This window comes from Macrosteles quadrilineatus, unplaced genomic scaffold (genome assembly GCF_028750875.1).
Source record: "Macrosteles quadrilineatus isolate MER2022 unplaced genomic scaffold, UCM_ALF_1.0 Scaffold_2__2_contigs__length_208266976, whole genome shotgun sequence".
NCBI lineage: Eukaryota > Metazoa > Arthropoda > Insecta > Hemiptera > Cicadellidae > Macrosteles > Macrosteles quadrilineatus.
This window is the reverse complement of record NW_026542595.1, coordinates 164,837,047-164,862,093: the sequence shown is the minus strand read 5'-3', so window position 1 is coordinate 164,862,093 and position 25,047 is coordinate 164,837,047. Positions and strand designations below refer to the sequence as shown.

General features: G+C 29.7%; 1 long non-coding RNA gene across 1 annotated transcript; it reads right to left on the bottom strand.

The window, feature by feature from the left end:
* Positions 1-12,250: 12,250 nt before the first annotated feature.
* Positions 12,251-15,419, bottom strand: LOC128987627 (uncharacterized). The gene is made up of 3 exons (XR_008490258.1): positions 15,300-15,419; positions 13,833-13,935; positions 12,251-13,358 (listed from the first exon to the last, which is right to left on the bottom strand). It is a non-coding gene; the product is annotated as an uncharacterized LOC128987627 (long non-coding RNA).
* Positions 15,420-25,047: the final 9,628 nt, after the last annotated feature.

Below are 25,047 nucleotides of genomic sequence, written 5' to 3'. Positions count from 1 at the left end.
TAGCTAAGAATCTTCTAGATTTAACATAGCTTATATCATTTTATTTAATTTAGTTTTCTTGTTTCTAATTATTGTGTTTATTAAATTAATATGTATATCTCAAAATAAAAATGTCTTGGGTCCATTAGTTAATGCAAGTGAAGAATTTAACCATCTTTTCTACAAACCTATAAAGTATTCTCATAAAAAATCATATAGCCTACATAAAAAAATAGGTTTTTCTTTACCAAGTTCGTTTGTCTCTGCTACCTGACCAATGTTTTTGATTGAGGTCTCAAATTTAAGGTACGCACGCACATACTTGCCATCAAGGATCGGCATATATTTATCCAAAATCCCACTCGGGTTATACGTAAATGAATTTCGCTCACCATGCATTTCTTATGGGAGTAAAAATTGATTTCTCTTTTCCGAGTTAGTTTGAATCTTCTAACTGGCCGATTTTTATGATTGAGGTCTCAAATTGAAGGAATGCATACACAGATTGTTCATATTTTTTATATGTTTTAGACTCAAAATAATCAGTAAATTATAGACTATAATTTGAGCTGTTGTGCTGTTGATCGTTTGAATTAGTTACGTTTAAGACACTGTTTTACTCAATCAAAAATTATAAATTTGATTATTTCTCGGATATTATTTACTTAAAAGCTGTGGAGCAGCATGGGTTCTCTAGTAATTTTATTAAAACACGTGGCGTTTTAGGGCATTCGACTGTTATTAACTGTGCAGGTCACCAAGCACCCACATAATTAATTATAACTGCATCAAACTGCGCTAAACCAACCACACTAATGGCTCGGTAGGTAGTTATCAAATTATTCCATTTACTTGGCTTAACAACAAATTAAGCACAGAGTATTTGTGAAAAATTTTAACAAAAATAACTCGTAGAATAATTAAGTTTCTAAATGTTGAGAGTATAATACTGTGTCCGTTAAAATAGGAATAACTGAGGGATTTCCTAAAAACAATACACACCAGACTGATTTTCTTAATAACATACTCTTTTAGAAATATATATTGTAATTTTACAATTATGTATATTTCATTTTATTCAGCTTAGGTATATTCAAATGATCACTATTGAGTTAAAACTCAAAGCCGTAAGTTTTAAATGTATAGCAGCATACTAAATTATGTAATCTACAACGTGTTTTTAGATTATGCGTTCATTTTGTTTTCTAAACATTACTATTGCATTACGATGTAAAGTATTACAGTTTTGACATTATGTTTTTGCTGTATTGTTAGATGAATAATCGATCATCAATCAATTTATAATGGACTCAATGCCTATATAAAGTTTATGATGATTATCAGAAAACGCTATAACTAAACAAGATATGCGCGCAATAATATCATTCGACACATCGATTATTACATGTTATATTAATTAATACCCTTTTTGACCTTTGTAATTTTGTATAGCAATGTTTAGAACTTTTTTACCAATAGTGTGCTGATAAACCTTTCTATAATTGGCCACAAAATTCTGGTTGGTTCTAATGTGTTCTTGAAGTGATGTATTGTAATACATTTTTTTTATCTAGTTCATCGTGGAACAACATGTAAGTTGTTAAAAGACGGAATTTATATTTCGTGTAATTCTTAAAGAATACAGAAAACATTTGAGGGCGTTTTATTTTAAGCATTCCGTTATCAGTTTTTGTAATATTTCAAAATCACAAAAGTCAATATATACGGATAATTTTATTTTTGAATGTTTAATTGGAAATTTTAGTAATTCACCACACTTCAAAACTAGATAGATGTACGTCGAATGAGTTCACAGTATTTAATGATACAGTGCTGCGTAATTGAACGGAATTCATTAACTATTTAACCACACGCAACCGCCAATCAGTGTTGATTTTGCATTTGCTATGTTCCCTAAAGCAATAAAAATTCTTTATAAAATACTATAAACCCACTATTATATTACACTTGTACATTTGATTCATAGTTTTGTCACGTTACTACGACAGGCCTAATTGTCTTTCAAGGATTTCTTATACAAACCTCTCTTCCCAATAACCTATAGCTTAGTGAGAGATTGACATGGAATTAAAATAAAACTTATAACAAATATTCAGATAGAATCCATGCAATTTTTGTAGGTGATTTTCTTAAATTAATAAAATATCTAATAAATAATGTAAAAGTAAAAAAAAAATATTTAGTTACTTACTGGAGTGTTTATTAGGTTTCTTACACATACAGGGTGTTAAAAAAGTCTTAACACACCCAAAATAAATTAAAAGGAGTAATACAAATGTTTGCAACTTCAACGTATCATGGGCATATGATGACTTTACAAGCTCTTTTGCAAGAATATGTTCGACTCGGTTATCCGTTTGAGCTCAAATTTATTTTTGATTATTTCTTTATTTTTGCATGGCTTTAAACACGTTTTGTTAAAACAATATAACTTAAAAATCAATCTGCACAAAACAACCAACTAGATCAAAATAATTTAAATTTATAAACTTACCGTCTAAAGTTCTACCAAGCTTCCTATTTAACCCCAACATATAAATTAAAATATTATTCTTAAAATTTGCTTATCAAATGCAACCAAAGTAATATTCACTTTTGGTAGACTAAAACACTTCAGAATGAACATTGTTATGAGTTTGAGTAAGGCAATTTAAACCAAATTAATTGTGTTATAATATAGCGTTACAGTATAAAATGAGTGTTATGAAACATATTGTATGAAATAAGGATAACGAGCGTCTATGTTTTGGGATATTAAATTTCATATTGAGTAAACAAATATAACAAAGTTAATATGTTCAGTGGGTTGATTATTGAATAATATTAAACTTGAGTATTATATCGAAGAAAATATAGTGTTAGGTAATAAACTAAATTATTGTATTTATTACATTTTCGTTAACATTGTTGTTACTAATTAAGACTATTTCTAGTAAAGTGTTTTCCATGAAATTTTATAAAAAGAATATTAAGGGGTAGATTTGCTTTTAAAATGATATATGTTTAGTATTAGTTGGTAAGGTAAAAGGATATTGAAGCTATCAATACAAACTATTAAATTATATTAATAATGCGAATGCCAAAAGCAATTAATAGTTAACAACAGTTGATATCTTTAAAAACACTTTAAACAAAATTTTGAAGATAAATTAAAAACACAATTTGTTATCAACGTGTTTGAGATCACGTTGGTTGTAAATAAACTCCTACTTATGACATTTAAATGCTAAAGATATTTTTAGTACAACGTGTAAAATACTCAAGAATGCACACAACCTCCGGCATTGGTTAATGTAAAAGAATTCAACTAAGAATAGAAGCAGTTCTTTAGAGTGGCAAAATACCTCAAGGGGACGTTGTATGAAGTGTTTCGTTCAATTGTCTACAATAGAATGGCTTATGCAAAGAATGGTGTCATAATAAGTGTATATTTAACTTGAACGTAATGAGCTCTCATTGCGTTAATGTTAAAACTTTACTGAACATTTTGCATTGTTGAAATGTTGTAATAATTCAAACAAGAATGTTAGGAACAAAAATATAATTGTAGCCTTGATTGTAATTTAAAATAAAATATAGTTTTTAGCGAATTTCCCTATAGGGAAGTAGCTATTACCGTAGGTGGCACGGTAAGACCTAGACCCGGGACCGATTTACTTTTTCATTTTGATGTCCCCAGAAGCCAAAAACACCATTCGTTCAAATTTTTATATATCTATATATAGATATATATATATATATATATAGATATATATATATATATATAGATATATATATATATATATAGATATATATATATATATATATATGTGTCCATCCGCACGATAACTTGAGTAATTTTTGTCCGATTTTGATAAAATTTGGTTTGAAGGTGTAAGGCGGGATAAACTTGAACGAGTTCGCGAACCAGCATGATCGGGCTATGGGAACGGGGGTTTACGGGGGGTTTTATGGGGTAAAAATAGGTTTTTCCCATTTTTGACCCAAAAAACATAAAATTTTGCAAAATCTTTCCAAACCATTTTGTAGAGCTTAAAAAAACAAATAATTTAGTATATTGAAGTGTTACTATGCGCCTAATGGTTACGGAGAAAATTCAAAAAAAATGTAAATTTTTAATTCCCATGTTATTCTTATGGAGAACAAGTAAACTGTTGTAGTTTGCTTGTTTATGAACATATTTTGATCAAATTTGGAAAATGTTTTTATTTCTTACTAACTATTAACATTTTACAAAAAAAAGCAGTTTTACCCTCCCTGATGCAGCAAACCTAAGTACCTGTTAAACTAATTCTATTTTAATAAATGTTAAATTTTTAAGTAGACATTTTAGTGTAAATCCAATCAGGCAAATGGAAATTCGCTTAGTCTGCAGGTTTGCTGCGGCGGGGGTATTAATAATACAAATCATGTTTTCTATATATCTACAACGCATTTGTTACTTTTGACATGGGAAGAATCTAAAATGCTATTGCGACACATTACAGTGTTTAGATATATTTTATTTACATTATGACATTGTCTCCCTAACATATTAAGTTAATAATAGGAGATTTAAAAATAATTTGAGTTTTATTAATGTTTAAGTTTAAAGATTTTTATTAGTCTACTATAAAACTCTGTTCTGACATTGATTTGTTCTGTTCATATTTAAGATTACCAAAACTCGGAAAAGAACAAAACAAATTTCATACAGTATTTAATGTCGCTTTTATGGCCCCTTAAGTTTAATCCTACTTAAATCTAAAATTGTTGTTTCACATATGGCTGGCTAGGCGTGTAAGTAGCTGTTTCTGGCAAAACCATTGAAGAGTTAATGCTATTTTAACATTTCTGGTTAATTTTAATTGGTAGACAAACGTCCTACTAGTAGTCACTAAACCAATATAAAATATTCACAGAAGATTTTTACAATAGAACAAATTTTTAGTTAAGATTACTAAACTGAAAAAGACCAAATTCCTGTGGTGTTGCTGGCAGTGGTGTTCATTTAATTTGGTTATGAATGAATTTTAATAGTAAAACATGTTTTTCCTAAACCATTTTTATGTTAGTTACGACTATTGTAGCACTGTGACATTCAGGTGTATTTGTGACATTCCTAAGGGAAACATTACACTCTGTGGCCTGGTTATTACGAAGCTGCTCCTTGTTTCATTGCAACTCTGTGAAAATATAGTTTTATTTTATGATAATGATTTAATGCTAAATCTCTACAATTTTAAATAATTTGTTACTTAAGTTCAAACTGTTATGATAAAATTAAAGTTTTTTTTTACGTCAAGCATTATAATCATAGTTATGTTACTAAATAAACATAGTTATGCTAACCTTTTTGTAGGGTACTTTAATAAACCTTTACCGAGGGATTTATATTGATTCAACGTATACCTAATATGAGGAGTAGTTACAAATAAAAGAGGATAATCGAGGGTTTTATACAAAAAAGGGTAATTTTACGAGAGAAAAATTGTAAATGTTTGTATTGAAGGTGATTCGCGATAATGCAGCAATGGAGATTTACATATGATCATATGAAGAGAATTACGGATATAATGTTAGGGACAAATACAAATAATAATAAAATAAAAAGACAAATTTACTGAACATACAGTCATGCCACATCTTTTAGTACATTATTTTCTGTCATTCCATGCGCATGACTGTTGTCTATGTCTAAAGAGGAAATGTAAGGTTAAAAGAGGTTGTCAACCTATTTAACACTAAGAAAGTCGGGCTAGTGATAAACTATATGATACAATTAACATGTTTAGAGTTGGACTATACAGGGTATTTCCGAATTGTCTGGACATATTTGTGGACTTGTTATCTGGGCTAAGACAAACATAAAACACCATATAAGTATGGGTCTAAGTTGCCTAGATTTCCGCCTGTTGGTATGTTTGTGATATTTATAAATTATTTTATATCTTGAGCATTTTTCAATATAGAGATATAAGATTTAGTATGAATGTGTAGTTTTGAAATTAAAAAGAACTGTCACAGTTTCGTTTCAATATCTCAAGCCGTTTCCATATGGCGGCCATTTAAAAACTTAAATGCCAAATTTCATGAAAACCGTAAATATTATGAAACTTCTTTAAATAACCAAAAATATAGAGAATTTTAATAAAAATTTAATGAGACCTCGTTTGTTAATATCAGATGACAAACAACCGAGTTATAAGTGTTTTTTTTTACATTCGGTTACGCAATTTAGTAGTACTACCATACTTGAGAACATGGCAGTCCTATTGTATTCCGTAACCGAATGTAGAAAAAAAAACTGATAGCTCAATTATGTTTCATCCGATTTTAACAAACAAGGCCACCTCATTTGATTTGTATTAAAATTCTCTATCTTTTCGGTAAGGTAAAATATTTTCTTAATATTTACGGTTTTCATGAAAGTTAAAGAATTTAAATGGCCGCCATATTGAAACGGCTTGAAATATTGGAACGAAATTTTCACAGTTCTTTTTACTTTCAGAATTACAAATTCATACCAAATTTTAAATCTTTATCTTGAAAAATTCCCAAGATATAAAATAGTTTATAGACATCATAAACATACCGACAGGCGAAAATCTAGGCACCTTAGACCCAAACTTAACCGGTGTTTTATGTTTGTCTTAGACCAGAGAACAAGTCCACAAAATATGACCAGACAATTCGGAAACACCCTGTATAAGGCCTAGTGGTTACCATTTCAATTTTCGTGTGTAAGGATCGATAACAACCTTCTGCTTTCCGAAGAAAATTAGAGAGGATTTAGCCTTTAGTTTTTTTCTATAACTCATATAGGGCTCTCCTGGCTTATGGCTTGGTTGATACGGGGCTTGAAGGGCTCCTAAAGTGACAACATACAAAGAATGCGTCAGACTAGTAAACAGCGTAACCTATTTTAAGCAATTATAAATTAGATTGATAATACATTATTGATATTGCAGAGCTTAACGCTGGGATAACATGTGGTTTATAGAATGTAAAGCTTCGTTTGAAGAGGTTCAATGCAATTAAAACTAGCACTGCACTAATTGCTTATACCCTTACGTCAGGCTGTTATAGCTTTAATTGCATCAATTATACAACCTTTAGTGGATCCGAGCGATACTTTGGTCATTAATATAAGTTGGTTAGTGTAACAAGCTTTTAACAGTATATTTGCTGATTGAACGTCACTAAGTTTAGCATTGAAATATTGAAGTTTGTTAATTAAGTTATATTTTGGTGCTAAATGTATGATTTTTAAATTATAAAATTGATGGCAACCTAAATCTTGTTTTGGGTATTCTTACCGATTTGATATAACTATTAACATTCATTTTTCGTAAACTGGTTTTTCAATATCATTTGGCATCATACAAATGAAGGACGAATCCAAAGCTTTGAGTAGTGAAGTAAGTAGGATCTCTTAAAAATTAAACGTAGACATTTTGTTTTTATTTTAACAGCAACTATTTTAATTATCAATATACATTTATATTATGCTAACATATATGCTTGCACTGCTATATGTAAAAACCGAAACAGTTTACCATATGTTAAATAACAGGCAAGGAAACAGAAATTAATTGCAACCAAAATTGGAATGGTAATAATTAAAAAAAAGTGTTTAGAGTAAAAGATAAAAATAAAAATAATATCCGTAGTCTACAGAATTATCTTTTGTAATTTAAAACATTTTGACTATGACACAAACTTTACAAATTCCACGAGTGACTGAGTTTGTTTTTTGTTTTACAAAACAATGAACGGTCACACGTCAAACAACTTCATTATCACCAACGTCCAAAGCTTTAATAAAACAACGTCAGGTTGCCAAAGGTGAATTAGATTCTGTTTTTTGTAAACAAAGATTTTTTCACTTTGTAAACAATGTGACTTCATTACTCACCCAAATTTAAATTACATTCATTGGATGTTTTAATTTAGTAAAATGTATTTATATTTTTTAATGGGTTAGGCAAAATATTAGCTACGGTCTTAATAATAGTTTATAAACTGTAATTATAAGTTAAGTATAAAACGCATTATATTTACGTAGTAAGAGGTTTTTTGACGGTGTAATTGATTTTTCACTGCCTGCACTGGAACTGTTTAGCACATTACTTCGGGCTAGTCCTTTTAAACTATGCCACTATGGCTATCCTTCTTATTTCATCCAAAAACTAAGGCCGATCAAGATTGACATTCTTATCCCGAAGTATGGCTTCGGTGTACTGTTTTACAGTTCCAGGTTCCCTCCCCCTGGAGCATGGCTCTAACGATTTCGTCGGGAGTAATGTCGACGCCGATCTCAGAGATCTTACTAGGAATAGATTATAGTGTTGTAAGGTATTCTAAAGTAGTAAAAACCTCATCAATTTGATTTCGCCTAAAATTACGATTTGTATTACATTTTTTGAGACTAATTTCCATAATTATCATGCTTCTTATTAAAATACGTGAGACCATTTTTTTTTATTCCAAAATATACCATATGTTTATCCTTCGAAGACTGATTAGCCTCAACATATCATCAGTTAAGCAAATGCTTACCGATCTAGCCTTTGACTGAAAATAAAATTCCAATGTGTGTATTATACAATTTAAAAAAGCCCATATATTTGACTTAAACGTGTAGTTATGCTGTAAGCTACAGAAGTAAAAATCAAGATCAGAATGATCCAGGTATATTAGTAACACTCCTCAGGGATGCCTTACTCTGTGACCTAGCTTTCGTATGGAGCTACACCTGATTTCTTGAAGCAGTTTATACCAACGAGTATTTCATCACTTTGAAATTGTTTTACAAATATCTTTTTACAATCTGTGAAATTTTTAGTTAATTTTCTCTATATAATGCATCTTACTTATATTATTAATACTTTCGTTCGATACAAATATATAAAAACTATGATTTAGTGATAACCAAACATAAAAGACTTGTCTCTATAACGATTTGAATGTTTACTGTTATTAAAACATATCCCGAGTATGGTATCGAATATTACCGTAAATATACAAAAGCGAATGTTCCTTTTGTGTACGATTCACAAATATTGCATAGCCAAGGGGAAACAGACAGTCACAAGCACACCAGCTCTTGTATCCATCGTTCTTTTTTGAAACAAACATTTTTGTGAAATCATTTCAACAATTTATCTTATTCTAACCATTGTCATATGTTCTGCCCACTGGATTGGTTCTTATTAAATTGGAAGATCGATATGCTATTTCTTATCATTATAACAAATACAAACTCATTACTTAATCTCACACATAACAAAAGTGTACAAATATCCATGCATCTATTTAAGTTATAAAATTAGAAAAATCAATTATATGCATTAAAACTATTAATTATCATTGTTAATCAGATGCATTAGAAATATTAGATCATCAAAATGGCTGTGATATGGATTGCTAAGTAATTAATTTAAGTTTATTATTATTCACCTCAGAATGTTGCACGCAGAAATAAATTGATTATATTAAGACTAACGATCCTTATGAGTACCGTTAATGAGTACACGCTTCAACTATCTTGAAAATTAAAACACATTGGAAAATTTACAATTCTATAATGTAAACTCTTTGAGGCTAATAAACATTATATTTAAAATATGTATCTTAATAAAAAAAATCTTTTAGTGCTCAATAAGCTTAAAAACTGCATATTTTTCTATTTTCCTACTTTTTGGATTTAATATTATATTGTTAGTTATATTAAAACACCCATTTACACTCCTAATATGAATCTTAATAACAATATAGAGGCCTGGTAATGTAAACTTTATTCATATTAGTTTAATAACAACTTTGTATGAACAAATAAACTTTTTCAAAATTTTAATAAGCAACTAAACTAATCAACTAAACCCAAGTATTAGCATTAGTAGTAAAAAAAAATATTTAAAATGGGTGCTCTACATATAAATACTGTTTCCAATTACTATGACTTAACTAAACGAAAATCATCGCTTAGGTTTGCCAGTGTGATTATTTGTTTAACCTATATAGCATTTAAAATATAAATGAATTTTCTTTGTATCGCTTACCGGTATGTATAAGTTTAAGTTTAGACCACTAAATTATGCATAAATAGTTGGTCTTTAAGTTATCAAACGTTGAACTGTTAACAAAACTACCAAATAATACCAGGAAAGTAGTACTAAAGCTTAGTAGCGTTTTTAAGCAAATCCTTCATTTGAATACCAATGTAGGACAAGCTTAATTTACAGCGACTTTGAATCACCATTATTGATATACAAGTATGGTTATAATGAAATTCTAAGGTGATGCATATATTTAGAATATGAGAATAAATATCTCCTTACTGTGCAATCCAACTTTATTGTTCTTATAAAATGTGTGTGAAATATAACTCAATTTATTTTATGTAAAAAAAAAAAAAAACTCGTAACAACGTAAGGAGTGCAACAAATCTCAATCAGCTGTGTTACGCGATTACCACATTGATTACTTCTCCCTCCCAGTAAATATCCCACACTCAACTATAACCCCCAGCTGGCCAATATTCACCAAATGGTCCACACGCTAAAGGGTTGCGAACCCTCGCTTTTAAAACCCCATCTGTCATTATGGCGGGAAAGGAACTGGGGTTGCAATAACGGTCCATTAATGTTAATCTTCCTATGGGACAGCTTAATCTAAAATCGAAGCTGCTTAACTTATAATTTGATAGTTAAAGTGATTTTTTTTTTCATTTTCCTATGAAAAAATTCTGTTCACCACCATATTAAAATTAAATAATTGTCATTTTCGTATTCTATTATAATAGGTAGTATGCAATGATATGCTGTTATGAACAAAACCATGATGTCGTAAGTTTTATTTCTTTTGGATATCTTGGATATACAATATAAAAATATTTTCTGTACTATTACTAATAATTATTGATAATTTATTTTAGAAGCCGCGTGGCATTAATTCTCTCTTCAAATTTAAGTTTGTTCGTTCTATTCCCAGGAATATCGCAGTTGGAAATAGATGTAACTTGTTATTAAGATATTAATTAATTTTGACATGTAACAAAAGTTTGACGTTAGAAATTAACTAACTTGATCATGGTATTGACCATAACTTCTCATAAAACATAAACAAATACTACAGACTTGAATAAAAAAAGAAAAATGAACATTACCATCCTAAAATTATTGAGTGATTAAAAGTATATATTAACAGTTTTTTTACTATGTTAAGTATAATAAAAAGTATATATTAAATACATACATCACTAATCCACTATATTACTTAGGGGTGTGTATGAATTAAAATTGCATTAATTTATTTTATCGAATTTTTTATTTTCTTAGTTAATTAAGTCACCATTATAAAATGGGTTGAATTGACTTACATGATAATTGACTGAAAATCAAGTATAACCCTTCCTTGCTAAGACATAATTCAAACCTTCTTTAAAAAAAAAATTAATGGAATTAAATAAATAAATGACTAAGTTTATATTTTTTACTAATGCTGCAAGATTATCACTTTTAATATATATTTTAACACTAGATGCTGTCATTTAATATAACATACAAGCAAAACTAGTGATGGTACGTCAGAAATGAACAGTTTCAGCGATCGTAACAAACTTCACATGAGTGATTGACATATATGCAGTGCAATCTGCAATACGTCATTCGACTGTCAGCCTTAACAAGGGTTGCGCTACATCACGATGAACTTGTTTTGTGAAACAAATCTGCCAAAGCTTCACAAACGTATAACAAACCTGATATAACTGCCCAGTCAGCATAAAAATTGTTGGAAAAGAAAATAAATTGTTTTAAAATTGTTTCAAAATTGTTTCGAAATTGTTTTAAAATTGTTTTAAAATTTACAAATTTGGAATTTTGTCTATATTAAAATAAGTTTAAAATTGTTGTACAACAATTTTAAAATTGTTATAAAATATTTTTGAAGTTGTTTTAAAACAATTTTGAAATTGTTTTAAAATTGTTGTACAACAATTTTAAAGTTGTTGTATAACAATTTTGAAGTTGTTTGGAAATTGTTTTATAATAGACAAATTTGGAACTTTGTTAGGGTTAATTTCTATTTGAATTCATAAATAATAAGTACGCCTATAGCAACTAATTAAATATAACATTAATTGATTAGTTTACTATCAAAAACAATGGTGAATAAATAAAAACAAATAAGTATACTGAAATTCTTCTATTTGAAGTAAACAATAATTAAAAAAGTAGAGAATTAATAAAAACACAGTCTACTACATTCTGGATTAAAAAAGTAGAAATGGATGCATGGATATAAAAATAAAATATTCATGGACAAACTTTAAGTTCTCTACCAGTAAGCACGGAATAAATTATTATCTTTACAATTGCAAAGTTAACATTGATATATAGCAATCATTAGTTTGCCCAGGCCTAGACCTAATTATTTAGGAGGGCTTATATAAACTAAGTAACAAATAATGAGGTTATAATAGCAGCAAATTATCATCATTCTAGTTTATAAGATTTAGATTGCTTAAAGAATACAACACAATAAATAAATATGGGGAACAAAAAATAATGAAACCCAAACAGCCAACAATATAAGTAAAAGATACATAAAATGCAAGGACATGATTTTTTGAGACCAAGTAGGCCTGTGTGATCATAAAAAATTAATGCAAACAACAATGCTCGTGGTTTTGTCAATTGAAAGATAAAATGTCCATAAAAAAGGATTTAACTTATAAAATAACACTGTATATTAATTCGAAGTTTAATATGAAACCGTAAACAGTTTTTAAAGGAGTAGGCAACAGCCAGCGGCAAATTGAATCTTCAAGATGAAAGTACAAAAGAAGTTAAATTTAACAGCTAATATAAAACTATTATTTCCATGATCAAATAGGTTTGGGATCTAATGATAATTACCCTAGTAATAAATAAATAAGTTGCCAAGGAATGACAGTGATACAACTTTTATGAGCTTTGCTACTGAGTCATACGTTTTTTGAAGTACTTGACTTGATGTGATTGTCAAGATAAAATATTTATGGCTTTGAGACTGCTAATGTGGTTTCTATTGCATAATTACTCTATAGTAATAAATGATGAAAATGTAAGCAAACATTTGATAAAAAACCTTTTATGTTCCTAACAAATTTTTATGTCATACTTAAAATGGCCCACACAACTATTTAAGGACAATTACCACTAAAAACTACCCATATTTACTAAAAACAGTAAATTTCAGTAAAAAAATAAGTTCATTCCCGGATTTCCCGGTTCGTAGACACCCTGACAATACATTATTTACACATCATTCAAGCGTCGGCGGCTTCATGATCCTCATCTTCCTGTTCTTCAGGTGCTCTTTAACACCCTGCCCTAAAATTATAACACACAGATTAATATTATATTTCGTTACTAGGGACCCCTGAATGTTTACAGCTGTTACGTTAAGCAAATGGCATTATAGCAAAAGCTAGTCTAGAATGTTGACGTCGGCTGCTTGACTTAAAAAAATGAAAACTTAATTTCTAAACTGAAACCCTAAACTAAAAATGTGCCTTTGACATTCCCTAGTTCTCAAAATTATCTTTCTTTCGACACAAAAATAGTGAAAATCCATCAAGTGGTAAATTCAGAATCGTGAAATAAAAAAACCCTGTCAAGTATTAATGATTGTTGCAGTATTTGTCTGAGATAAAGAAAATCACCTGAGCTTTAGTATAACAATATACTATCGAAACTGAAGCATCCGGAATGAAGAGAGAAAGCTAGTAGCACATTGTTTTGTTAGCCTATGTTTTTAACCTCACTAAGTGAATTTTGTAATACAAATTATCACACTATACATACCCTTTCTAAGTCTTTGATTTTAATTGTGTCTGTGCCAGCCATGAAGCAACTGATTTCTCTATTTTGCTTTGTTCAATGTTGGCCCATCTCTTCTTCGTCATTTCTTCAAAAAACAAAATGCATTTAATAGAACATTGCAAAAAAAATTCTGCAATTTTTGTGGGGTTAACATTTCTCAAAAATTATATAATAAATGAATAGCCTAACATGTATGTTTGCGCTCAATATTTTTTTTATAAAGTCTACAAATTTTGTTCTAAATTTTATAAGGGTTACAAAAATATAATAATATAAGGAAGTAAATTTGCAAATAAATAAGTTACGGGTGAAAAACAGATTTCGTACATTAAGCGTTAGTTAAGAATGCATAGCCTAACCATAGCTAGGAATCTGGCCGATAATTTACATCAATATCACTACCGGACTACCGGGTTACTTCTTCAGGATCATCAACCAGCCCTTCTAAATCACTTAAATCTTCTTATAACGCACCACGTAGGCCTATATCACTACTTTTTATTTTTAACACTAAAACAATAGAAACGTTTAATAAAACACATCAGTCATCGGTACGAGGTTAACCAAGTTGTTAACAAATACGCAAGTCAGCTGTCTGCTAAAATATTTTCGGAACTAAAATGAAAAGCGTATAGAAACAGACATCAGGAGAAAGCTTAGAATCTGCTGAAAACGATGCCAATCTCGATCCAGTTCAATATGATTAAGGCAGTCCCAGAGCCTTTGCCATAAACAATGTTTGTGTGTCGCAAAAGCGACGCATAACACCACGGCGGGTGTGTTGTGCGTCGATTACGCGACGCTTAACACTCGGAGGGTTAAATTTTGAGTTAACCAAGTTTCAAGGTCTAGTAAGTTAACATATTTGTAAACTTAACTTAATAGAGTTTAAAAACCCCTGCAGCCCTTAACACAACAAGTTTAAAAATAGGCTAACTTAACTTAAAAATCAATCCCTAGCTGATGTAACTTAGCTAGGCCTAAGCCTAAATACCTAGTCATATTACTTTTAAGCAGTTACCGCATTAGGCGACAGGCCCTACAATGTCATTTTCTACTTGAGTTGGGGACGCCACCTAAGTGAGTAATTCAATTCAATTATGAGTTTATAAACTTAATGTTAGATGCCTTGTGTAAGTTAGGTCTGAGTTATTTTAGTTTTAGTTACTGTAAATCCAACTGTATCATTTAGCAACGACCATTTACTAAAAACCCAACAGTAACTTACAGTTTCAGTAACATAGCCTGTTATATTTATGAGAAACAAAAAGAAATTAATTAGAGTTTGCTCACATAGGCTAGGCCAATTCCAGAGATGGGCCATAATCATGTTACCTACCAAATACCTATCAAAGTTATTGGTTAACTTAGACCAGGAACTATTGGTCTATTTCTATAACTATTGGAACTATTTCATTTCAAGTTAGGCCTAAGTAATTTATAACTCACCTTGTTTGCTGCTTAAGAAGCTATGTAGGATAAAATCAGTAAACTTAATGCACCTAATAACTTTTCAAACAATCAAACATAAACAAAATGCCGTGATGCCGTCAGCCCGCGATCAAGATCAAATCAACAGACTCAGACTGGCAGTGGAGACTGCTGTAGTCAGTGAACTGCGAAACTCTGGTAGAGTCTAGAGTAGATGATACTTGTAAGAATGTTAAAACTGATCCAGTATACTTATACAATTACAAATAATAAATAATTTATTTTCACGACTGTTAACCTGTTGTTATTAACCATTAAACTTATACAGGTTCCGCTGTAACTTGAGTTTGGCAGTCTGCCCCTCCTCCATGACTCTTTCACTTGATTTTACCACTATCGTACTGTACTCTAATCAAAATCGCGGGGAGCTGTCGTTGCATTGGCACATACACACAGCACGACACACTGACTATTATCCTACAAGTATAAGTGTCCCATAAGGAAAAATAGAAAAAATGCGCGAAAGATTTAAAATTTGGGCGAAAAAACACGAAAATCTTTTTACAAAACAGACCATTTCAAGATTATGGATGGCCATTGTAATTTTTGTAACTTATATTACTGAAAGGAAAGCCGCTTTCATAAATATAATATCCAGAACATTTTGGTTTTATAACATTAATTATTATTTTAATGACTGTTAGAAGTTGCATTTAAATTGGTTTAAAACAATTTTAAGATTGTTGTAAACTTATATCAATACAATTGTGATACAAATTTCGAAACATTATTAAAATTGTTTCAAAACAATTTTAAAACTGTTGCAAACTTATATCAAAACAATTTTGATATGTGTTTTCGAAATAGTATTAAAATTGTTTCCAAACAATTTTAAAACTGTTGCAAACTTATATCAAAACAATTTTGATATGTGTTTTCGAAATAGTATTAAAATTGTTTTAAAACAATTTTAAAATTGTTGCACACTCATATCAAAACAATTTTAATATAGTTACTAACCATCTATATTAAAACAATTTTGAAATTGTTTAAAACTTATATTAAAATTGTTTTATATCCAAACTTATTTTGAAATTGTTGCAAACTCTTTTAAAATTGTTGTACAACAATTTTTTTGGCTTTTCAACAATTTTTATGCTGACTGGGTGTACGAAAAAACTAAAAAAAATTTTACTTGATCAAAAGAATTTGTATTGTAAATTAACTTCTTGTGGTCCATTTTTAAACGAAAATACATGCTACTATTGACAGTATGATTTTTAACGAAAAGGTTTTTTTTTTTTTATTTAAACAATACGAAACCAAACTATAGATTTGATAAATTGTCATAACCGTGTCTCTTTTAGTTGGGTGATAAAAGTATACTTTTCGTATATTGTATAAATGATTTATAAAGTTATCGAAACATTTTGAAGAAATACACAAAAGTAATATTTCTTAGGTAAGCTTCAAGTTTTACTTTGTGACCTAGCTTTTGCGTGGTACATCACTCCACCTAATTCTATAAATTACGTTACTAAAGAAATCATCACATTGTTTTATACCTAGGTTTGTAGGTAATCGTAAGTAATTTTTAAATGTTACCTTAATTTAAGCATGAAACAAAGACTTTTGCTATAGGCATGATTAGGACAATGTTTGTTTGCTTGGTTTTACAATAGTAGGCATTTTAGAAACCAATAACGGATGTATGGATCAGGTATACCCAGATAATGTATTGTATATAAAAATACGAACCAGAGACCCATTCTTGGTTGTATGTGAAGGTAGAAAATTTTTTTCAGACTGTGAATTTTAACTTTATGTTTACCATATTAAGATATCATATCAAGACATTTATTCTTTTTGAGCTAGAAACATGATTAATTTGGGAAAAAAATAATTTTAGATTATGCTAATCTCTAGATAGCTATCGAAGTGAAATATTTCGTAGGTTAAAACTCTGTGATTAGGCAAACGTGAGGTAAATCATTTATTTAAGTACTTGGTCAGTTTTGTCGACTTTTTGACTTGACTATAAATAAAGCCTACTGCCCTCATTAACTCAATCAAATAATTCGATGACTGCGAAACAATTGGTGGGTGGACAGATTAGCACAATTATGCAGTTTTAATTAATAATGTGAGAGCTGGTGACATAGACAGAAAACCGTTATTGCATAGACTACAAAAACTTTTTATATTTATTAATATTGAGTGCTAATAATATATCTGTGATCTCTATATTGAATTGGGAAGATAATTTATACGAAACTTTACACAGCCGTAAATAATGGACGGATTTTGACACATGATGTCTAAAGTTAGTTTAATGTAGATTTCCCCTTACACCACATCATGTGAAAAACATTCTTCGGGTCTTGCATTACAGACTTTCAAATTTATAATGGATTCCTTATGTAAAAGATATTTAATTTACTTTAACCGATTACATGCCCTGTTTGCATAACAAAACATCGGTTGATGGTACTGTATAAAATATTCTTAAAAGTTTTTTCCTTATATGTATAATTGAAATTTACTTTTGTTTTTAAACATATATTTGCAAAATATTATATATTGTTTATGTATATATTGTATATTGTTATATATTTAATACATTTAAACATATATTTGCAAGTTATTTATATATTGTATAAGCCAACAATGATTTAATTTAGTGGTTTTAAGTCATTGAATCAATGGAACCACCCCAATGTTAATTTAACTAAAGTTAAAAGAATAATCGGTAAAATGTCATTAAGAAACATACATTACTAACATGCTACGCTTGGATTTAATATAGAATAATAAACAGGTAATAATTCCATTAAAAAGAACAAGTTTTGACAACCTTTTCTGTAGGGTAGAAGCTATTACCATACAGGCTAGACGCACGACCTTTTTACTTTTTCCTTTGACTTCAATAAGAGCAAAAGAATAATTCTTCAATTTAAATGCAGGCTGAACAATTTAACTGTCCTAGCAATGGTGGCCTACCCCTAGAACTCGTATTATACATTTAATTTATTAATTATTAATTAATTTATTATCCTTTCCCAATTACTAAAACCTTTGACAAACATAATTAGGGCCTAACTCCCACCACACTCATTAGACCAAAAACACTTGAAGTACATCAAAAGTTATGTGGCATGTTATATCGTCAATAAACCTTAAGTCTCTTGGAAGTTCTCACATAAAGAACAGTCGCTACGTGGAAAATATCTAAATGAAGATATTAGTATGATGCTATACATCTATATTATAAATCTGTTTCATATACAATTAATTATTGCATAACTATTCTACTATTACTTTGGTTGTGTACACCATCCAGAAACATTAAAGCAATAATTTGATTTTTTTAATATTTACAGCTTAGTCATTAGTGTAAAAAAAAACTATTTACTTTCCAATATAGCAGATGGAAACACCTAGAACTCTAAAGTGCCCGAATTCAGAATGGTTTTTACGTAATATATTTTTAATACTATTTTGCAATATTTTTATAATAATTAGAATGTGTTTTGTTTTATTTTGCAGAAGTATGAAACACCTGATTTAAAAAGTATTTATACTATCCAATATATTTTAGACACGGTCACTGCTTCAAAGACATTTCGATATATTCCAGACTGTGTAAGTTGTATGTCGTATAATAATTTTTTTAAACCATCACATACCTAGAGCTTACTATATGTACGAAACGTAATTAATGTCACGAAATAGCTTCATCCTTTGTTTAAGTTTTGTGTGAGTTGTCATTAAAAAAGTATACAATTATTTGTTATTCAAACAGTTATTCTTGGTTCGATTTGTTTGTTGGGACGTTTGAAAGATTTGGGAGAAATGATTAAATTTGCTTCCCAGAGAGTCAATTTGCTTATAGCTCGTTCAATAGGATATAAAACAATGTTTTTTTGCTGTTGTTGAGTGAAGACAAAGGCAATATCAATGTGTTAACATGGTCATTTATTTTAAAATAATATTTGTAATTAAAAAAAAATTATAATAACCAAATTTTACTTTAAAGACGTATACCTTTTAGGTTTTATTAAATTATATTTATATGTTGTAAACTAAATAGTAATTGAATCTCTAGTTTTTTACATTAGCTCTCAAAAGCTTTTTCAACACTTAAAAGTGTATGGTAATATTTAAAATAAAAAAAATCATCAGATATAAATTTTTTAATATTCAATTTTAATTATAAAGCAAACATTTGCTAAAAAGTTAAGAAGCCTAAGGATATTACAAAAATATTCAATTCCTTTAAAAGATTCCGTAGTAGTAGGAACTATTTATTACTGTTACAATTCTTATACTTAAATATTTAAGTTAGCAAATTGTTCATTTATACATTATTTAAATATGAAAGGAAAACAGAATACAGGCTCTGCTAACGAACGAAATCAATGAAGCAGCAATTAATACAGATGAATAATATACATACCTTACAGATACCAGGAAAACTCATGGAATAAATGTTTGTTAATCGTGTTAAAATTGCGCTGCCGGTACTTAATTTTACGATTACACCCATCAAAAGTGATTGTTTCTTGAAATTGCTTGTTTGAGTATAAATTAATTACTCGTGAATATAATTTTTACTCTTACTCCAATTAATTTGTTTTTAAATTATTTCTAGTCATAGTGTTTTCTAATAAGATGTGCTACATAAAAACATGTTTTTAAATTAAAGTCATAGCTTTAATTAAGTGAGGTTGATAAATAATAAAAAGTAATTTACCAACATACCGTTAAAATCTATGGTAAAAATTAAATAAGTCCTATTGTTTTAAATGTTAACGTTTGATTAATTTGGTGATATCATAGGCAAATTGAATGGGAATTAAAATATTTAATTTCAGCTTATATCACTTGATACTGTAGGTATTACTGAAGGTCACATGGTAAGACCTGGTACCGGGACCGAATGATTTTTTTTCGTTTTGATGTGAAAGACCAAAAAAAACAACATCCGTCCAAATTTATATATAGGGTGTATATAAAGTCCCACACGGGTTTAATATTTTCTAAACGACAAAAAAGTAAATTATAAGATTTGTTACATTAACAACACAGCTAAAAATCTACTTTTTAAGGAACTATCAATTTTCTGTCATATCATGGTGACGTCCCGCAAGGAGTCAGAAGGAAACCATGAACATCGAATTAAAGGGCATTATAAACAGAATACAATGCTGCACATTTGAATTGAAACGGACAACCGAGTCAATTATGGTGGCCGCTCAAAGATTTCTTGATTCTGCCATTTTGAATCTTTGAACGGCCGCCAATTTTTCTTCCGATTTCCTTCCGATTCCTAGCGGCTGACCCCCAAGGAGGTATAGTTGCAAATTCAATGAATCTTTAAACTTCTGTTATTCGTGACTCGGTTGTTGGTTTCAGTTGAAATTTGCGGTATTATATTTTGCTAGTAAATGTCTTTAATGTGATGTTCATATCAACCTATGCTTCTATTTAAGACTTCCTTCTGGCTCCCCATGATATGACCGAAAATTGAAAGTTCCTTTAAAAAGTAGATTTTTAGGTGTAGTGTTGATGTACCAAATCTTATTGATTTGTAAGACTAAATTACTTACGTATTCCCGTCACAGCTCAATAAAATATGTCTATTTAGGACATGTTTCAGTGTTAAAACACTACCCAGGCACCACCAGGTACATATGTTACCACCAAGTACAACAGCTCAGGGGCTACACACATGGAATTTTCTTATTAATTTATCTATTGTCGTTTAGAAAGTATTAATCTCATGCGGGACTTTATATGCACCCTGTACTATATGTGTCCTTTAGCCCAATAACTCGCAAAAATGATCAGTTTTCGATTAAATTTAGTAAAAACGAGGGTAACTAGAGATATTAATGTTTAACATTTTGACAAATTTGACAGAGATAACAGTATGCTTAAATGTGCTTGTTCTTGTCACAGTAAACGACAAAAAATCTGTAATTAGATATATTCTCAGAAGGATCGTCCTTTAATTTATAAAGACATATTCATTTGGACCCCATTTTGTACCTACTTAAACGTTGCCTTAACGACTCATTACAAAGTGACGAACCAAAATTGCTTTGGCTGACCAAGGCTGGCTTATGGTTGATAAGCCACCAATTATGTGACAATGGGAGTGTTCATCTTTGAAATATCCTTTGTAAAATTTTAGCAAATTCCCACAAATATTGATGATTAAGTTTTTAATAAAACCATTTTCTCAAAAGTATGAATAGAAGTGCTTGATTACCAAGTAAAAATGCTTTATGGAATTCATGTAACTTATGTAATTAGTATCATGAATTAACTACTGGAAAAGTAAAAAAATAAATTATACTTGGAAATTTTAACAAGGTCAAAACAATATAGCTTGAATCCCTTATTGAGTTTAAGAATAATATAGCATACTTAATAAGATAACTGGGATGTTTATATGATAATATATCGTCACTGTAATGTAATGCAATATTATTAAATGAGTTTGTCTAAACCTCATTAGGAAGATTTGGTTAAAGGTATTTGTAAAATAGATTCAATGTGCAGTTTAATTCACTGTATGGGACAAGAATCCGAACAGTTTTGGGGTTTAAAACGGAAGTAATCCATTGGGGGAGAAAAACTTGATTATAAAAGGTTAACTATGGAAAATGAAAGCGGGTCCCAATATTGAACACAGAAAGGAAACAATTGAATCAGATCCAATAACTGCAGCTCTTTATGAACAAGTTGCACTTTATGTGAAAAGTTTACATTAACCTAGTTCTCGATGTATACAATTAACTTGTATCCGTGTAAAAAATACGGAAATGCTTATACGAGTATTTATTAATATAAAATGTTATGTTAAACGTAAAGAAGGAAAAATGTATGATATTCATAAAAAATCACATGGTATTGTTTTAGATAATAATTGTTTGACCTTTGGTTGTTCACATTGTAAGTATTTCGATATTTTTTCCATCACCCTGATCAAATCAACAGTTAAACGTGTAATATTTAAATTCATCAAGTTATTTAAGAACTATAAACTGTACTTAGCTTTTTTGTGAATAACGTACTAGTAATAATGATGGCTCGAGTCGATGGCTGTCACAGCAACCATTTGGATTATCAAACAGTAATGGTAAAAACTTGTAGTATTATGTAGTAAGTTTTTGCAGTTTGTAATTTTTTAGCGAATTTCCCTATAGGGAAGTAGCTATTACCGTAGGTGGCACGGTAAGACCTAGACCCGGAACCGATTTACTTTTTCATTTTGATGTCCCCAGAGGCCAAAAACACCATTCTTTCAAACATATATAGTATGTAAATACGTATATATATATGTATATATATAAACATATATATATGTATGTATATATATATATATATAGATTTATATATATATACGTCCGTGAACGCGATAACTTGAGTAATTTTTGTCCGATTTTGATGAAATTTGGTTTAACGGTGTAAAGAGAGATAAACCTGAATGAGTTCGCGAACCAGCATGATCGGACCATGGGAACGGGGGGTTTTATGGGGTAAAAATTGGTTTTTCTCACTTTTGATCCTCAAAACACAAAATTTCCCAATTTATCTTTAGACCTTTTTAAAGAGCTTAAAAAACAAAAAAATTAGTATATAAAAGTATTTTTGTTCGCTTATTAGTAACAGAGAAAATAAAAAAAATTGTAAATTTAAAATTCCCATGTTATTCTTATGGAGAATATTGTCAAATGTTGTAGTTTGCTTGTTTAAGGATATATTTTGATCAAACATGGCAAATTTATTTATTTTGTACTAAGCTATCAATATTTTACCAAAAAACACACTTTATTAGTTTCCTTGTAGCAGCAAACCTAGGTACTCGTTAAACCTAATATTATTAAAAAAATTTTAATTGAAAATCAATTCAGACAAATGGAAATTCGCTTACTCGGCAGGTTTGCTGCGGCGGCGGTATTTATACTACAGCAAGAATAAATGCAAGGAAGAATACACTCTAAACAACCTCGGGACGTTACATAAACCTGAATCATGCCTGTATTAGGTAGATAACTGCATCCACCATCATCCAACCCAGGAATTATTCTATGCTCAACTACAACCCTCAGTCAGAAAATATTTGCCACCTCCCACGGTTAAAAGCCAAAAATGTTTAGGATTCTACTAAAAAAACAGATATTACAAATTAATGTAGCTACATTTCCAGTAATGCATGCTATTAACAAGATACTAAATATCGGCAATAATTGTCTAACGATATGTTGCTAAATTGGTTTCAGTAATTATTGTTTGTGATTGCTCGATTGTTACTGTCTGATTGAAACCGCCATTGTTTTATGACTGGAAAATTTTCCATTATTACACAACTGAGTAAATCTTTCAGCATCGGACGTTTTTGAAACATATTTAAGCATAAATTCTTAAAGGTGGATTTTCTATAAATTTATACCTAACAATATGTAGTGTCACAAGTATACACATTTGATTTGAAATATATAACTAGGAGCTAATGCTACTTCTAACTACACAAAAAGGTTTTTTTCACTGACCAATGGGTAATAAATGGGCATAAAACACATTATGTAGCTTTTTCAACTGGGGCAGCTAGAAACATTCTTTTTGAACTTTTCTTAAATAGGCTATGTCAATAAAATAGTTTATAATTTTGACTGTAAACAGCATAGGTTCTAGTCAGGTGTTTTCAGAACAATAATTCATATACGTATATCCATAAAAATGCTTAGTATTGGACCCTTTTTTGTATCCATACATATGCATTGTCTCAATGTTTGATCACAGGGTGTCAAACCGCAAATGCTTAGGGTTGACCAGGGCTATAGATAAGCCGGCAATCATGTGGCAATGGGGTTGTCCTTGTTTGAAACTACTTTATAAATTGTGTAAGGTTTCATAAATTGTAAAGCATAAATGGGCTAGAGATATAAAATCAAACGCTTAAATCTCTTCGTGAGACACCCTGTATATAACATTATTATGTATATTTAGAACTACTCAATGATGCATAGAAGTCAAATAATACTTAATAAATCATTCAACTAATTTGAGAACAATAACTTGGCAAATAGATTCCACGATACTAACTACATGAATAGTTTTACATAAATGTATGCATTAATCTGGTTTAATTAATCCATGTAATTGCTTGTTCTAAAGTAGGACGAGTTCAAAGGGCAGAAACAGAACTCATCAGAGCTCCACTAGAGTTACATAGACCAATTAGGATGAGAGATTGTTGCGTTTGTTGAAAATGAGCTAAACCACCGAAGCGTGTTTCAGAATGCTTTAAATAGATGTCTATATTTTTGTCAAATATATGAGGACGTACAAACAAATGTTTGTAAACGTATGATTGATTTATCATGATTTTATTTTTCGAATTGATTATTCGTAATTATAAGCTTTTTTGAGTGTATTTAGTTTAGCAATCATTAATATGTTTTTTTCTCGTATTAATGATACTGTAATGGTTAAGTTCCAACGTTCATGTGATAATCTGGAGCCTAAGCCTTTTATAAATTGTATCTACATCATGTGCCAAACTGTTAAAAAGTCTAAAATTGAATTGTACTTCCTTGAACTTGAAGTGACCCAAAATAATATAATTCAGATATATAACATAATTAAGTTTTCTAACTAAATGAGTAGTCTGACAATACACAAACATTAAACATCAAAATTTAACTACTCCCTGTGACTGACAGATGTGTGAGGTAGGTTACATGTTCTAATATGT